The sequence below is a fragment of the Lissotriton vulgaris genome, unplaced genomic scaffold (genome assembly GCF_964263255.1).
Source record: "Lissotriton vulgaris unplaced genomic scaffold, aLisVul1.2 SCAFFOLD_310, whole genome shotgun sequence".
Lineage (NCBI taxonomy): Eukaryota > Metazoa > Chordata > Amphibia > Caudata > Salamandridae > Lissotriton > Lissotriton vulgaris.
In genome coordinates, this window is record NW_028254046.1 from 385,750 (window position 1) to 404,627 (window position 18,878).

General features: G+C 50.5%; 1 long non-coding RNA gene across 1 annotated transcript in view; it reads left to right on the top strand.

Moving 5' to 3' along the window:
* The window catches only part of LOC147660675 (uncharacterized), a 76,103-nt gene that overhangs the window by 41,059 nt on the left and 16,166 nt on the right, over nt 1-18,878 (top strand). Inside the window, exon 2 of the long non-coding RNA XR_015306213.1 lies at nt 7,514-7,640. This is a non-coding gene — a long non-coding RNA (uncharacterized LOC147660675). The remainder of the gene's footprint in view (nt 1-7,513; nt 7,641-18,878) is intronic.

The following is an 18,878-nucleotide window of genomic DNA, read 5'->3' on the forward strand; positions in this document are numbered from 1 at the left end:
GGAGCAGTGGGCGTTATGCGGAGGCCCTCACCAGAGGGAAGCGGCGTAATGGCGGCTGCGGGAGCCCGGCGCCTGGGGAGATATCGGTGCCCCTGGGTCCTGTGCGGCAGTTCGCCCACAGCATCCGAGAGTGGCGGACTACCTGCGACGGCCCCTGGGACAGCGGCTGGGTGACCGAGACTTCCGACGGCCGGGGCGCAGACTGGGCGGGCCGCGGCGGCGCCTGGTGGCGGCCGGGCGGGCTGCTACAGCAATCGAGCCCCCGGCTTTGGGCCTGGTCCGCGAAGGGGCGGTGACCGGGCTCCGGCTTCTGAGCCTGGTGACATCGCAAGCTCATCTACCGGAGGTCGGGACTCCGAGCCTGATGTGTGGTGGTGAGCCCCGACGCCTGGTGAACCGGCCAGTGCAGGGACAGCGGAGGAGACGGAGGACCGGAGCTCAGGCCGCGAGGAGCGCAGAGGGCCGACTGGAGGCCCGAGATTGCCAAAGTTGCTTTGCGCCAGCGCCTGGTCGGCTAGAAGGCGTCCCTGGGACCAGCGGGTGAGGAGCGCACCCCCCCCAACCCCCCAGCTTGCGGGACTGCATGCACCGGGCCCTGGGCTCGGGACCCGGGTGTCAGGCCTGTGGGGGAGTGATTCGGTTGCCCCACATGAGAGGGGAGAACAATACCATCCCTGCACCGGGGTGGCGGCGGCCGGCCCCACTGGACTCCCGCCACGGCTGGCCCCTTGAAACTCGGCCGCTACACTCGGGGCCCCCTGCGAACACGGTGTGCCTGTGATCCACTCCCCGGACCCAAAACGCGTCCCAACTGGCCAGCTAAGTGAGTTCCTTACAATTAGAATACGGCTAACCTGCAGGAGGAGCTCCCGCCACCCTGCACCCTCGATTGGACAAGACTACTAGGTCTCTGGCTAATACCTCAGGAGCACAGCGAATCTGGACCTGTGCTGGCCGACTCTGGGCCCTATCGAGCGGGTGATAGCGCCTGAAGACACTCCAACGGCCTTGCCGCGCTGCCCTCCGGACCCCCAGCCGAGCTCACAGGCCTAACAGTTCTTGTCCTCGGTTTCGCAGAGGTGCTGCCTGCGGCCTCGTGGGAGGCCCCCCTGGCCCCTCATCGTCTCTAGAGCTCTGACATCATGGCCGCCACGGGATGCAAAGGAACCCACAACATTGTGGACATGCTTCACAAAAATGCCCCGAAAGGGGAGAAAGCCCCGGTGCCGTCACCCCCGAAGACACCAGTCAACGCCTCAAGCCAGGATGATGAGTCTGCTCCATCACGAAGGCCTTCCTTGCCTCCCTCTTCAACACCTTGAGGGACGACTTCCAGACCCTGAAGCAGGAACTGGCGGGAGAGCAGCGGGAGCTGCGCCGAGACATAGACGGTCTGGGGGAGCGCGTGGCAGCGGTGGAGGAAGCGGGTGCAACAGGAGATCCTCCGCCTTCAAGACCAACAGGTGGACCTTCAGGCGCACTCAGAGGATCTTGAGAATCGTTCCCGGAGGAACAACATACGGGTCCGGGGAGTTCCGTTGAAATCGGAGGGGAACAGCATCGTCACCTACCTGCAGGAGCTGTTCCGGGAGATTCTTGGGGAGCCTGGTGAGTTCGACATCCGTATTGACCGCGCACATAGGGTCGGGCCAGCGCGCAGCGCACAGACCCCCCTCCGGACATACTGGCTTTTCTCCCCGATTTTCCCACTGAAGGTGCGCATCTTGAGGGAGGCCCGATCGAAACAACCGATCACCTTCCGGGGAGACCCTGTGGCCCTCTTCCAAGATCTCTCCGCCATCACCCTGCAGAAGTGAAGGGCCTTCAGGGTAGCTACGGACTTACTGAGAGACAAAGGAGTGCCATACAAATGGGGCCACCCGTTCCGCCTCATCTTCAAATGGAAAGGGACACTACATCAACTCAGATCGCTCCGAGACACATGTACGGTACTAGACATTGACCTCCCGGAAAAAGCTGGTTCGAGGGGGACCTCCCCGCGTCGATCGCCGGACGGGCCCACGCGACACTCCAGAGACGGTTGGCAGACTGTGCGACGACGGCGATCCCCTAGGTCTCTTCCGAAGCCTGACCCCCTCGTGGCTGCTCAGGAACGAGAGGCAGCTGTGCAGGAGGTAGCTGACAACACAGCGGCCAAACAGTAAGGTGTTTCTGTCAAGGGGTTTGCCTTCATGTTACAGCTCCGTCTGGGGGGAAGGGCCGGGGGGCCACTGAGTCAGCCGCTGCCATGTTCTCCTCCACTTTGACATTCTACGGACCTGGACTCTGTCCCGATAGGCCCGAGACTATGGGAAGAGTTTTGTGGGGTTGTTTGGGGCAGGCATTGTTGGGGGTGAGGGAGTTGGGGGGGGGGGACTGGTTACTATTGGGGCTGAGGGTTGAAAGGGGTCGAGATGGGAGAGTTGGTTCTGTTGGGAGGCGGGAGAGAGGGGGGGAAGGGGTTCAGGGAGGGTTGGCTCTGGGGACAGGGGGATACTACCGGTGTGGTTCACCCTAGGCAGACTACATAGGTACCGGAGGTCGGCGAACTTCTGACACACATTGCAGTCCTTACATGTTCCGACTATGGCGGATTCCACGCTAAAAATTCTTACCTTGAGTGTAAAGGGGCTTAACAACCCCATCAAACGCAGGGCCGTCCTGTCCTATCTGGAAAACTCTGGCGCAGAGGTGTGTCTACTTCAAGAAACTCACCTGCTACCCAAAGACTGGCACAGAATGCGATCCAAGGCCTTCCCGTTCCAATACTACTCTTCAACACCTGAGAAAAAGGCGGGGGTGGCCCTACTGGTGGCACGAAATTTCAAAGGGCAGGTAGGGGATAAGGTGGCCGAAATTAAAGGAAGATTCTTGGCTTATAACCTCCAGATAGGTGGGATGACGGTGGTCATAGGGTCACTTTATGCTCCAAACTCTAAACAAGAACCATTTCTTAAAGGGGCCCTGGCAGACGCACTAACCCCCAACACGAAATCCGTACTGGTGGGTGGGGACACCAACCTGGTGATGGACCCCAACACGGACAGATCGGGCCACCGATTTGGGTTTGCGGGCACGATCTCAGCGGAAGGGAGCCATTGGCTATCGGACAGGGGGTTTATGGACCTGTGGAGAAAACATCACCCCACCACCCCGGGTTACACTTTTTATTCCCACGTACACCACACATACGCTCGAATTGATCACTTTTTCCGAAACACTGACCTGGCCCCCCTGGTAAATGACATGGAGGTCCTCCCGGCAGCACTTTCTGATCATGATGCACTCATGACACACTTGCGAGTCCCGAGGACCGCGATGCGGAAGGGTAGATGGCGCCTCAATGAAGCCCTCCTGCAGCACACTGGGGTCAAGCAACAGCTTCATGATAGCATTATTGAATACCTGCGTGTGAATGATACTCTTGAGGTCTCACTGACAGCGGTGTGGGGAGCGCTTAAAGCGGTGGTGGGGGGGACCTAATCGCTGTGGCCGCTTCGGAAGCCAAAGAGTGGAGGGACAAGCGGCAATCCCTGTCTAAACAGGCGCCTGAACTGGAACGGGCTCATAGTCGAACCGGGGCCCATAGGATCTGGCGCCAACTCAAGGCAGTTAGGGCCCAGCTCGCGAGTTTAGACCTGGACAGAGCAGAGCAGAGTACTACGTAGGAGGCGATAGAACAGGGCGCTTACTCGCGAGCAGCCTCAAGGCCAAGACTCTGCGCGCTAAAGTCTCCTCCATTCAATCCCGCGAGGGGCACATAACTCAGGAGGACGACCAGATCGCAGAGGCGTTCTGGGCATTTTATGCCTCCCTGTACACGGCAGAACCGCCTACCGGGCAGGCGGCTGCCGAGTCCTACCTCGACGGGACGGCAATCACACCTCTCGATGAGGCCACTCAGTACTCTCTAGACGCGCCTATCAGGACAGACGAAGGTATCTCTGCGATCGCACGCCTTAAGCCGCTAAAGGCTCCGGGCCCTGATGGCTTCTCCGCAGGCTTTTATAAAACTTTCTGTCCTTTACTGGCGCCATTACTGACCAGGCTGTTTAATTCTTTCCAAGGCAGGGGCTCTATTCCTCAGGACATGCTAGAGGCCGACATTGTGGTCCTTCCCACACTGGGCAAGGACTTGTCTCATTGCGCAGCCTACAGACCCATCTCGCTCCTCAACCTAGACCTCAAACTATTCACTGGTGTGCTGGTGGCGGCCTGGGGATCCCTGATTTACTCCGCTACTTTCAGGCGACGCAGCTCCGATACCTCTTGGAGTGGAGCCAACCTGAATCGGAAAAAAGATGGTTATTCCAAGACCGAGCAATGGGCCAGATGTCCTTATGGAAAGGTCCATTCCTGAAACGCACCGACAGGCCCTCGTACCTTAAAAGATCGCCCATCACGAGAACAGTGATGCAGGTATGGGACAAAGTGGCAGTCCCATGTTGCCTCACCACCTTTCCATCCCCGATGACGCCCCTGTTTGATAACCCGGCCTTTCAACCGGGCATGATCCCTGGGTCATTCCCACAATGGCGGTCGTCGGAGTGCAAGGCGGCTGGCGACCTCTACGATCCCGAGGGTTTCCTGCAAATGCGCACCCTACAAGACTATTACACGCTCCCTCAGATTCGGCGTTTTCAATACTTTCAGATCAGGCACTGGCTAAGGGCGAGAGAGGTTCTACCCCACGTGAGCAGACATCTCACAACTTATGAGAAATGGCTACACACGAAAACAACGGACAAACAGGCGATTACAGACCTATATGAGATGCTTGGCCCACATCCTCGCGGTCCGCGGGCCAAAAGCGATGGGAGTGAGAATTGGAACGCTCCTTTACAGACAAAGAATGGCAGGACATTTACTTCAGAGCCCACCACACTGCCCGTAACGTGGCTAGCAGACAATCTGCGGTAAAAATAGCATACTACTGGCACCTCACACCTGCACGGCTACACCAGAGCAATCCGTGCAGGCATCCGACATGCTGGAGAGGGTGCGGCCATACAGGGACACTGACTCATACACTGTGGGAATATGCGGAAGTACAGGAGTATTGGGAGCAGGTGTTATGCGACATAGATAAACACTTTGAGACGGAAATCCCCCGATTTCCAGCATATGCACTTCTCGGTCTCCCCAACGCCATCACGTTCCCCCTCAAATCACTCAGGAGAGACAGATGGGGTTGGCAATGGGGGCTGCCACTCAACACATCCTATCACTATGGGGCACCAAGAGGAAACCCACACACACGGGGTGGCTCCAAAGGCTATGGTACATTATGGGTATGGAAAGGATACAAGCCTCCCTCACTCAGACACGAGACACATTCCTGGACACTAGGCAACCCTTAGTCTCCCTCCTGTCAGACGAATTTAACGAACTTACATGCCCAAAATACCTCAAGGTGCTCCGCCTACCAGATGACTTTAGGAAAGACGCGGAGACCTCAATCTGAACCTCACAATATATGTATGCCTTAGAACGCTTGGCGGACGCCTACCGACCACACTGGGGGGAGGGATATGGGAGGTAAAGGGGGAGGAGGGTTGGGGGAAAGGGGACTGTTGGTTGTTGATGGGATTGTTTCATGACATTGTCGGTCAAATCTGGGCCCTCACCCACCTTCATGGACACATTCTCCTGCACAGAGGTGAGACTTGCCCTCGAGCGGGAGGGGTGGGCAGCCAGCTGGAAGGGCGGGAGGTCTTATTATCATGTTGTCTTGTCGTGTGTTTGCTGTTAAAAACCTCAATAGAAATGATTTAAACAAAAAAAAAACCTGTCCTGCCTTAAAGGTACCCCTTCCCCTCTCTGACCCTGAGGCCTAAAACCCTGACCCTTACCTTAAACTACCCCGACCCAGCCCACCTGCCCTGAGCTCTAAAACCACCCCCACTCCAAAAACTCCCCCAAACACAGTCCTCAAAACTACCTAACCCCCTCCCCCCGCCCTGAGTCCAAAAACGCTGGCCCCTTCTAAAAAGTACTCCAAAACCTCCCACGTCCTGAGCCCTAAAAGCGAGCCCCCTTACCCCCCCCCCTGCTCCAAAAACTGCCAGCCCTACTTATCTGTCCGTGTCTTGAGCTTTCTGCTCCGATTTTTCCTCTTTTTCTCCCCGCCCATCCTGAACACTGGAACGCTAACTGCCTTAACCACACACATGCATGGTTAAGGAAGATCCTTGGTTCAGGCAAGCGTGGTTAAGCTTGTGGGAAAACGGCACGTGTGGCTCAGGCCACATTGTAAAGGCTGTTTCCCAAGGGAAAACAGTGCCCCAAAGCTTTCTAGATATTACATAGCAAATCAGAAGCACAACTTTTTGAAATACATTCCAATTAAGTCTAACCCTATCAGACATGCAATACCAAACGCATTTCTAACAAAACAATATAGAAAAGGTTTGGCAGGGAGTTCTTTAAGTCTTGCTGAGCATCAAGAAAAGAGGCTGTTACTTCCTGGTGACTACTATATATAACTGCTATAGATAGACTAAGCTCATGCATGATGAGTAGTTTCACTTCCCCTCCACCTGAAGTTTGTGATCCAGGGTTTTCTGGGAAGTGCAGCTTTTTACAAATCAAGGCTGCTATAATAGAAGACACAAGTTAAGAAAGCATAAAGCATAACATGAGCCTCTACACTATTGATAAGAGACTCTTTACTTACAGAACCCTGCAATTGCATGTGGTCTAGGTTTCGCCATGGCTGAAACGGCATGTGTTCCGCTAGAATAGTTCCAGCAGTTCCTTAGAATGGCCCTCTATACATGTAGCTAAGGTTATTCCTAATTAGACCAGTGTGTGCAATACCTATTCGGTCTCACTACTGCCTCTGTGACCCCCATCGTCTGCCACAACTACTGACACCAGACTCCCAGCACGCTGCACCTTTCACTCTTACACACCACCTGAGACCCCGAGGAGTAAGGGTATGGGGACCAACATGGCTCTCCCCCAGAGGTTTGGGGTAGGGTATTGAGACATGGAACCTACCCCATTTCATCAGGCAGACGTTGCAAGTAGGACTTCTACATCAGTTGGCCCCTCCCCGGACAGGACTGCAGCATCCACTGCACAGACAGGAGAGCGAAGTACCACCAGTGATGCACATGACACTGCAGCCGCGCCGGTGGTCAGTGAGCAACTGGCTGACCTGGTTCAAGTGCCGGTGGAAAGGTTGTGGTCCACACAACTCCATCGCATTCAGCTGTGCCATGACACAAAGGCTGCCCTGCAACATAGGGTACTGCATTTGGTGGAAGAAAGGATGAAACTCAAACTTGAGCTCCTTGGAGACGGACGTCTGACCACCAGCCACATGCTGGATTAGACTCATGATGAGAGCAGCTGTTGTGTTTATTCTTGAATGTGTTGGGGCACGAGTGAGCTCATGTGAATGTTCCTTGGTGGTCAGTTACAGGTTCTGCTGACTTGACATGACGTTTTGGCCCCAACCTTCCATTAATACTAATAAAAAGGTTACTTTTCTCCTGTCTCCGTGTAGACTCAACAATTTTGGCGACAACGAAGTACTTACCCACGTCGTGCAAACTTTTGGAGTATGTTATCACCGATCACACAGAGTATCTGCTTGGAGTGCATGTTCCTGCTAGCCTGCTGAGCATTCCTTGGTGAGTGGGGCCAACGTAGATCCTGTTTACCACCCATTTGGCATATTACAAATTTTGCCATAATTTATACGGGTGTAATTTGTGAGGCAAACAGCGCCACGGCAGTTACAGCATAGAGGAGCGCGCATTTATGAGTGTAAGGAATTAACACGATGTGAGTTAAGCCAAGTGCAGCTATCTTGGATGTCTGACATTGCATTTATTTACACACTTTAGTGTCCTGCTTCTTTATTTTCCTTTGGAATTCACGGTACCTGATTGCGGTCTCCTGGAAGCTGCTGTTAGTCTCTGAGGTGCTTTGCCAACCTCCGGCAGCGCACCCTTTTCCTGGGAGCTGCTGTTGGCAAGTGTACATGGTGAGGTGCCTTTCTATTCTTCTGGCAGTGCCAATTCGTTGCAAGTGCCATTTCTTTTCTTTACAAGCTGCTTAACCGTCATAAGACAGTTGTTCTCCATACTGCCTACTGTTTTGTAGTGTTTGCTGCTTTGCCATCAGTGCCTGTTTTTTTTTTATCTACCTGGGAAGTTAACTGTTGCTTGCGACGTGTAACCAAGAGGCAGTACTTCTGTACAAGGAAGCTGTGGTATTTCTACTCCTTTGAATCTTGGCCTACTACACTGGTTGTACTGCTTACTTACAGTGTCTTGCTGTAGGAGGCTTGCTTAGTATATGGTGTACACTTATTTCAGTGGCGCACCCTGCACGAATCCAGCCAACCCTTATGGTGATTTTAGTGGTCTTAGACAACCTTAGAAAGCTCTCCAAGTGGTAGCTGTGGAGAGAAGCCTTCAGGCTTTATCCAGAAGGAGTGTGAAGCAGCTTTTTTTACCAGTACTAATCATAGTGTAGGTTAAACGAAAAAGAAAGGCACAGTGTAGTTATAACAATAATGTTATTTCCTGTCCAGAGATATAAACACAATACACACAATATTTCAATACGAGACAGGTAACTAGCATAAATACACAATGGTCGCCAGAGGGAGACCAAACCATATACTAATAAAGGGTGAATGCGAACTGTAACCGAAGTCGACACTGAACCCAGAAGACTTAGAAGCGCTGGAGACCCAAGGAACCACACAGTAAGTACCCAGTGAATATACAGCAGTGTACTCAATACAAGTCAACCGGGAGGTCGCCGTTGCAGTTTTCAAGAAGAAGGACCCTTCCCAGTGGACCCTGTAGAAACCCCGTGGAAGATGTAACTTTGGAGAGTCACCCCACTCGTGGATACCGTGGGAACCAGGATACCTACACCAGGGAAGCTGGTGCATAGGCTTGAAGTGACATTGGGAACTGCTTGTAGACCATCATGGAGGACTGCAGAAAAGATGCCGCTGTTGAAGAAGGTGAAAGAGTCCGGAGGAATCCCAGGGTGGATTCATGAAGAGAGGTACCTGCAAGCAGAGGGAACAGAGTCTATGCTACTCAGGAGTGACCAGGAGGCACGGAAGACGAATGCCCACCGATATCGGAAGATACAGGAGAGTTGACTGTGACCTTGGTGATGCAGCTCTGCGGACCAGGTGACGCTGTGGAAGACAAGGAGACATTCACAAGCTGTCCCACATTGGATGTCAGGAGCCAGGGGGTCGGTCTCGGGCGGCAGCACTAACAAGTCTTGGCAGCGGCAACAAACGTGGCAGACTAAAAAAGGTGCAGTGTCAGGACCAGCAAGGTCCTAGGGTTTCACCACGAGCAGTCAAGAGTAGGCCCCAAGCAAGCAAGAAAGCCCATGGAAGATAAAGAAGACCCTCAAGAGGACCCACAGGCCAACGGCACAGGAGTCGGAAGAGGACCTTGAGCAACTCACCAATGATGCAGGTCCATGGTGCAGAGGATGCGGTGAGAACAAAGATTTTGGTAGCAAGAGCTGCTGGAGGCTGGAGCTTCTTGGGTCCCGAAGATTTCAGGAAAAGAGAATCCACAAGCATTGGCAATGGCAAGTCGACGCGGTGCACAGGGGTTCTGTTCCAGCCGTTCCGACGAAGGATACTGATCTCAAACTTGGCGAGAAGACAGTACAGGCCTCGAGGGAGTTGCACAACTACCAACTGTGTTGGTGGGCCTTGCGAAGTCCAGAGGATGTCAGGAACAGAAAAACCGATCAGCTTAGTTGCGATGCCTGCAGAGGCTGGGGAGTGACTCTTTCACTCCAAGGGATATTCCTTTGGGTGTCTTTGATGTCCACAGGCCTGGAGAAGAACCTGGGTGGAGCACAGGCACAGACAACGCAGAAGACTGGCAAGACGACTAGACCCGGAGCAGTAGGAATCATCCAGATGTAGTCTTGGTTCCCAAAGTGAAGTCCAGAGTGCCCAGGCGGTTGAAAATTAAGTGGTTTTGAATCTGAATCTTGGCCCACGATGAATCTGAAGAGCCACCCACAGGTAAGCCCTGAAGTACCCTAAGGAAAGGGTTGGGATGATTCAGGGGTCCCTCCCAAGGGAGGGGCTGGACAGTGGGGAGGATACTCCCACGTCCTTTGTCCAGTTTTGTGCCAGAGCGGGAGCCAAGTGCTTCCTGAACTGGTTTCAACTGAAGTATGCAAGGGGGACACCAAATGTGCCCTTCAAAGCAGTCTAGTGATGCTGGCAAGTGCCCCTACCCCAGCCCAATACACTTAAGTCCTGTCTGGAAGGTTTTCACACCTCCCTGTGACAGGACACCTATTGTTCTACCTTCTCCTGCTTAAGTTTGGCTCAGCAGCAGGAGGGCAGAATCGTGTCTGTGGTTGGCAGCAGCCCTATCTTGCTGTCAGACTCTGGAAAACTGTTACCAGGAGCATGGGGGCTTCCCGGAGGAGCTCCACACTGCTTGGTTATGATTCCAACATGTTTAATAAAACATGCCAGGATTCATTACTGCGAGTTTATAGTTAGCCATCGTGTAATGACGCATGGCCACTAATATGTATCGTAATGGCTGACTCGCCTACAATGCCTGGAGAATGGACTCCGGGGTTTATAAGGGTGTCCTGCTCATGCAGGGGCACCCTCACGCATATAACCAAGCACCCTGCCATCAGGATTGAAAGGCCTGCCTTAGGGATGGCTTATAGGTTTTAAGTGTAGCGATCTCAGATAGAAGAAAACGTACATGGTCGTAAGTGGTTCTAGCACCAGTTTACACAGGCTGCAATGGTAGGCCTGTGGTCAGAATTTGCGTGGTCTCCAAAGGGTGGCATAATATATTCTTCACCCCATAGGGGTTCCCTAGTGTACCTGTGCCGTGGGTACCTTAGTACCATATACTAGGGCCTTACAAGGATACACCAGTAGCCAAAATGTGGGGTACCCAAGTACTCACCGTCGTCCAATATAGGGAGGAAGCACAGAGACTGGGGTCCTGATTAGCAGGATCTCAGTCAGACTAGTCAGAAAACAGAATTACAACGGCAGAAAGAGGGAGTAACCATAAAAGCAGATCCTACTTTCCTACACTTGTGAACTGCCAAACTAAGTGTTCTTCAAAGATGTTGCTGTTGAAGGCCAGTCAAGGGTCTGTAGCAACACACCGTTAAGTATGTGCGCATCTCACACTTTCTCAAGGACCCCGCTACAGATGTTTTTAACAGACATGGGGGAACCACCGATCAAATAGAATGAGTGAAAACAGTATTTTAAAAACCCATATTAATACGATTGAGGACGAGGAGTTGTCACAGGTTAAAAAAAAGAACATTCTTTTACATTCACTAGGTCCTCAAGGGATTATTTTGTATTATGCAATGGAAAAGAAACTGTAAGTGAGTCTGATGTGTTCCAAAATGCTTTAGAGGATTTGGATAGGTATTATTCCACATCCGTGTGCATAGCCATAGACCGGCACAACTTCTCCAAATGCAAAGAAAGTAAGGTTGAATCAATTGAAGAATATGTGTCTGCTTTGAAGAGGTTGGCTGTAACCTATAGGTTTTGATCCTTGCATGATGAGTTGACCAGTGATCAGATCATCATGCATGTCAATAATGAACACATTCAAGAACGACTCTGAATTTATGGGGAATCTTCACTTAGTGAAGTAGTTTCAGTAGTTAGGAAAGAGAAGATTTCTAACAAATGTGCTGTGGCTGTTTAGGTGAATTTGAAGGATGTGGTATGCAAAGTCAAACTAAAAAAGAAAACAGGTAATTCTTCAGGAAGAGAATAAGAAAGGTGCTGTTATGCAACTATCAAGACTATTTGGAAAGAAAGTGTTAGAGGTGTGGCAGCAAGGACCATCTAGCATACAGTACGAAATGTCTTGCCCGTAACCAAAAATGCGGGGAATGTGGTACTTTGGGACATTTTGCTAAAGTTTGTAGGAAGAGCCAAACTAACAATAAAGTGAGTGCAGTCAGAGGAGAGTCGGATTCCGATTCTGACTCGCAGTAATAGTTCTGCATCAGAGGGACCTTCCCAACAGAGTGAGCGTGTACTTGTTGTGATGGTAACACAATGTGATGGTAGTGTGAAAATTCTTTCCAAATTATCTCGCAATAAACCAGTTTGTAACGTAAGGGTAGGTGGTGTGGAGATCCTCATTGTGGCTGATTTGGGGTCTCCGTACACTATTGTGGACAAAACTGTCTGGGAAGAAATATTTGCGGGAATTTTGGGCAAGGACTTGACTCTCTTGATGTAGCACCTAAAAGCTTCACATGGGAACCCATTCCTATGGTAGGGTTCTGCAGGTTGACGTTCGAATTCAAGGTGAAAAGACTGGTCAGCAACTAGTACATTGCGAAGAATGGTACGTCAGTCTTTGGGTGGGTGGACCAGAGAGCGTTGAACATAATTTTGTACCCCAACAGTCGGGAACAAGTGTTGGTCACTAGAGACAGTGAATCAAGTGGCTGTGAGTTTGAGGGGAAACCCCAAAGTCTTTTAAGGGAAAATTAGAATATTGGTTGGGTATTCGAATAAAATTGTTCTCAAACAGAATGCGGTGCCCAAAGTCCACAAAATCAGAAATATTCCTTGGGTAGAAAGGAAAGAAGTCAACTCCAAGATTGAGAGATTGCTGAATGAAGGGATTATTGACATGATTGATGCGGCTGAGTGGATTGCTCCGATTGTGGTAGCCAAACGAAGCAACGGCAAGATTTGGTAGTGTCGACTTGAGGAACCTAAACAACAATATTGTCATTGACAGATTTCCTCTATCTTTAAATAAGTGAAATGTTGGTGCAAACTAAGGGGATTACATTTTTTACATCAATAGACTTCTCATCAGCGTACCACCAAATAAAATTGCATGAGGAAAGTAAGGATTTGACAGCATTCATGACTCTTTCTGGATACTTAAGAGAAGTGCATAGCATCTGTGGCAGACGCATTTTAAAAGTTAATGCATAAACTGCTGAAAAATCAGAGTAGAACGATTTTTTTCCAAGATGACATTTTGATCATGGGGGAAAGTGAGGAAATACATGATGCCAGAGTAGAGAAAGTAACATTTTACAAGAGAATGGGTTGACTGCAGAATTTTTTTAATGCAAATTCAAAGTGAAAAGTTTTAATTACTTGGGGCTTGTCATCTCGAGTGAGGGTATCAAGCCTAAAGAAGAGTTGTTACGTGCAGTGAGGGAAGCTCCTACTTCCATCTGTAAAGATGAGTTACAGTCTTTACTTTGATTGGCTGAATTCTATGCCAAATTTGGAGGTTTTCAGAGATGGTAGTGAAGAATTTACTGTGGTATGGGCTAGTGCAGAAAAACTGGATGCAATCACCAGGATGGAATGGAAGGAAGCCTTTAAGGAGGGTCCTGTATTGGTAGAAGTTAGGAAGTACGTGGTGGAAAGTTGGCCAGGCAAGCGACCTTGAGGGAAGAGTGGAAGTCAAGGTGCATAATGAACTGACTGTGATGTGTGACAACGTCTTAAGGTGAGGCAGGATAAACCCTCCCTTGTCTTTAGGACAGCCATAGTGAAATTGTGCCACAAGGGGCATTTAGGCATCGTGAAGAGTAAAAAGAAAGTGAAAGAATCATACTGGTGGCTGGGTATAAACCACTAGCGTAACGAAACTTGAGGGGGCTCCCCTGCAATGAACGTGGAGGAGCCTCCTCCGTACTCAATCTGGAGCTCTCCACCCAGACTACTGTGCTGAGGGGCCCCCTGGGTCTTGGGGTCCTGTGGGGGCCTGTGGGGGCCTGTGTTACGCCACTGGTATAAACAAAGAAGTGGAAAGGGTGGTCGGGGAGTATGACCTATGTGAAAGAGCAGATAAGTCGTAGGTGCCTTGCCCTGATATGGCCTGGGAAACCATAAGATGGACATAATGGGTTCTTGGATGGTATTTTCCAAAGAGAGGGCCTCCCAAAGAGAGTCGTAACCAACAATGGGGTGCAGTTCTGGAGTGAGGTTTTGAAGGAGAAGTTGAGAGATTTAACAGATTTGTAAAGGGCTCCTTGCAGATTGCTAGGAGTAAGAACTTGGATTGGAAGGTGAGCATTTTAAGGTTGGTGTCGGTCTGTTGTACTACCCCCACTGTTACCAGTTTGAGCCCTTTATCAATTATGAGAGGTAGGGTGCCTTTTATGAGGGATAACCAAGGTTGTGAAGGCTCAAGGTAAATATAAGGTGTATCGGGATACAAGGAAACGCTCAGTGCGCTAGAGAGTTCCAGGTGAAGGAATTTGGTAAGAGTAAAATTGCCCTTTAGAGTTGGTAAAGGGCAAAGCAAATTCTCCAAACCATTTCGTGTGGAAGAAATTTTTACGAACTCTGCAAGATTGAGTGGTGGTAAGGTGTGGCACATGAGCAGATTTGCTAAATGTCTAAAAGACAGTGTTGATGATGGTAAGCACCAGGATTTGATGATTTCATGATTGACAAGAGGGATGCTTTGTGTGAGGGTGCTGAAGAAAGTTATGTGAATGAGAATGTGAATGGAAGTATCGAACAGATTGAACAGCTTGATAGTGAAGTGAATGGTAAAACCCAGGAACACAACACAATGGTTCAGCACTCTCCACAAAGAACAATAGTAAATAAATAAAGTTTTTTTGGAATCTGTTCAGTAGGGATTTAAAGTTATTTTATTCTTTTTCTTCATACAAAACGTAGCCAACGCGTTTCGTCCAAGAGGACTTCTTCAGGGCTACAAGTAAGTATACAAAAATACATATTATACACACTGGTATTTACAAATTCAAAAAAGGCATTTATGTCTTTAATATTTCTGTTTCTTTTGTTTTTGTTTCTTTTTATTGAAAATGATAAACTAACAAGGCAATAAGGAACATCCTACAGAATACCAGTTCAAACGAGAGAGGAACAAGGCAGTACAGAATCATATACAATCGGCAATGGGATGGGGGAGATGGGGGAGAAACAAGTCAGTGCGTCATTAAGATGATACTTCAGTAGAAACGTGAGTGGAGCATCAGCGTTAGTTGTCACGGGGGGAGTGCAGATGCCACCACGGTAATTGTTCCAGGGACCCCATATCTTGTTCCACTTCCGGGGTCGCCCCCGGGCTACGTATACCATTTTCTCCCTAAACATCGCCCAATCCATATTCTCCCTCCATGCTTCAACGGTAGGTGGCCTCTGTGACCCCCATAACTGTGCTATATCCCTTTTAGCGATCATATTTCCAAGGGTCACCCATTGGGTGTGTGCAGCATTGTGATCTGTTGGCTCCCACACATTCAACAAACAGCGCCTGGCTTCGGGCAAAAGAGCAACACCCGTGGCCTCCTCCATCATTTTATGCACCTCATTCCAGAAGACAGTCACATCACGACACTCCCAGAGAATGTGGAGAAATGTCCCAACCAGCCCGCATCCCCGCTTACACGAACCATCCTCAGAAAATCCCATTCTAACCAGACGGGGGCCTGTAACGTAGGTCCTGTGGAGTATCTTGAGCTGCACTAACCGGAGACGAGCCGGAATCGCAACCTCCTTAGGAGAGGAGATCGCAGACTGCCAGTCCTCATCGTCCAATTCTAGGCCCTCTCGGGTCCATGAGTCCCGGAGCTGAACCAGTAGGTCAGCCCTGTTGTTTATTAGTTTTTTGTAGATCATGGAGATAGTACTGTCAGGCACATGACCATCCAGCACCCTATCCTTGAGCGGGGACGACTCTGGGATTTTCTCACCCTCTGAGAAGCTAGACTTTAAGGCATGATGGATCTGAAGATATCGAAAGTATTCCCTATCATTTAATTGGAACTCTGTCTTCAGCGCCTCAAATGATTTAATACGATCCTTTGCCCAGAGGTCACCAGCCTTACTGATACCTATCAGGTCCCACTTCTCAAACCCCTTGATCTTCCACAGGTTACCCAGTCTCTCAGAAGCGAAAAGCGGGGTAGCCAGAGTCGTACAATCTTTCCATCCCATCGCATTATACCACAGACACACAGCAGTCCTCGTAGGCCCCGACAGATCCCTACCGGCTGACCTTGAGTACAGTGCTCTATAATAATCACCCCCAGGCAACAACCACCTGTCCATAGTAAACGCGGGGTTAGACGGACCATACATGCCATGATTGATAGCGCTCAGTTGAGACGCCCAATAATACCGCTTAATGTCAGGGAGAGCAATACCCCCATCGTACCAAGGGAGTGTTAACTTTGCGAGCGCAATACGGGGTCTACCATCCCAAATCAACTTCCTCTGGAGACACTCCACTGCACGAAAATAACTAGCCGGAACTATGTCAAGGGTGTTTTGGAGTGCATAGAGGAACCGTGGCAAAGACATCATTTTGAAGAGAGCTGCCCGGCCGCAACGTCCAATTTCAACCTATTCAATGGTGGAATCAAATTCTGCTCATAACGAGCCACCGGGTCTAATGAAATATAAATTCCGAGATACCTAAACCCCGAGGGCGTCAACTGGATGGGACAGTCACGCGGGAGAGGAGGGACCGCACCCCACAGCATATATAGACAAGACTTGGTCCAATTTATAACAAGACCAGAATTCTTACCAAAGGAGGTCAGAACGTCAAATAGAACTATCAGCGATTTCCGGGGAGATGTTAAATAAAGCAGGATATCATCCGCATATAGCGAGATACGATCCTCGAAGTCAGGGGACCACCGAATACCCTTCATCGAGGGCTCCCACCTTATCCATGCAGCAAGGGGCTCGAGGGCCAGGACAAACAGTAGCGGTGACAAGGGACAGCCCTGTCTCGTACCTCTCCCCAGACCGAACGGCTTGGAAACCCGCCCGGTCACAACGATCTGTGCCAGGGGTTTCTCATAGAGGAGCCGCACCCAGCCAATAAAGCCTGGACCAAATCGGAACTTAGTGAGGGCAGCCCACAAATACGGCCATTCCACAGTATCAAACGCCATCGTGGCATCTAAAGAAGCCAAGATGGCAGGTTCACGCAACGTCGCCGCCCTCGCGAGAACACCATGCAACCGCCTAAGATTCAGAGCTGTGTTTCTGTGCGGGATGAAACCAGATTGGTCTGGATGAATCAGCTCGCTAATCAGTTATTAATCGATTAGCCAATACTTTCGCGAGAATCTTAGGCTCAGCATTTAAAAGAGATATCGACCTATAGGAAGCACACTTATCCCTCGGTTTCCCTTCCTTATGGATCACCACAATGGTAGCCAGACGCTGATCCCTGGGAAGGGAGCCTCTCTCACGCGATTCCACAAACATATCCCGTATATAGGGAGCCATCTTGTCAGGACGCAATTTATAGAGTTCAATTGGGAGACCATTGGGTCCCATAGCCTTATCCGATCGCAAGGAGCGAATAGCAAGGGCCACTTCGTCTACCGTTATCACCGAATCCATTTGTTCCTTATCTGCGTCAAACAGGCGATATCGCGTAACAACAAATGCGAATCCTCTTCCGGCCGCTCTGACACAGGGGAATAGACTGCCTGGAAGTGCTCCGCAAAACACTGGGCGATCTCACCAGGGTCGGTCACCCGTTCACCACTCATTCTCTCAATCACCGGAACAACACGACTCGCCCTATCTCTCTTATCCAGCCACGCTATCAGTTTACCCGCCTTGTCTCCAACATCATACAAACGACCCTGCTGCTCCCTATTCATGATCTTCGCCGCATCCGTGACCAATGCCTGGTATTCCAATTGCTTAAGATGCAAAACATGTAGCTTCTCACGGGTAATTCCCTGCTCGAGGTCACACTCCAGGTCCACAATCTCGGACTCAATCTTTACAACTTCCTCATTTCTTCATTTTTTCACACCCGCAATTAAAGAAAACGCATGGCCTCTAATTACAGTCTTGAAAGCCTCCCAAAGGGAACAGCGGACGATACAGACCCCTCATTTCCCATGAAATACTGGTTAAGAGACTTTACAAGGGCAGCACGGGTTGTAGGATTACGAAGATAAGAGGGGTTAATCGGGGCCACCCGGCCCTCAGCACCCGCATGTAACTCCATCTGAATCCACACTGGGGAGTGGTCGGATATACCCCGCGCCAGATGCCTAACCTCGGTGACCGAGAGGGCCTGTGCGGCGGGCATCAGTACATAATCGATCCTGGAAAGGCTACCATGTGCTCCAGAATGAAAGGTGTATTGGTGCTGGGAGGAATGTAGCAGCGCCAACAGTCTACCAAGCCCAGTGTGTCTATAAAACCGCGGAGCCAGGTCTGGGCACTTGTGAGGTCCCTAGGCGGATGTCGATCCTCTCTACCAGAAACCACTGAATTAAAGTCACCACCCAATACCAAAGTCCCCTCCGGGAGTGAAAGGATGACTCACCCAAGGTCAGCAAAGGTAGTCTATTGCAGGCCGGGGGGAACATAAACAGAAACCAAGGAGAGGGTGCGACCCTCCCACCTACCCGTGATAGCGACATAGCGCCCTCTATCGTCTAGAACCGTTGCATCAATCTCTAACGGGAGGGAATTCTTCATTAGGATGCCTACCCCCCTAGAACCAGAAGTAAAACCGGCATGGGCGACTAAACGATAACCCCTCCTATTCATGGCATGACAAGTGTTGCCTATTAAGTGTGTCTCTTGGAGGAGTATCACATCAGGGGAGAGACGTTTCAACAATTGCAACACAACCCCACGTTTTATCCTATCCCCCAACCCATTCACATTCCAACTAATTAGTTTCAGTCCCCTACCCCCCATCCCGAATATGTAGACAGATCCATCCCTCTCCAGAACTGGGCATTTCAATCAGACAATAAAACAGTAAGCTGCCTTGCAAAAAACCAAAACACCCAAACCAAGACCCCCCCACCCCCCAACCATAACCCGTTACTAACCCCCCACCCTG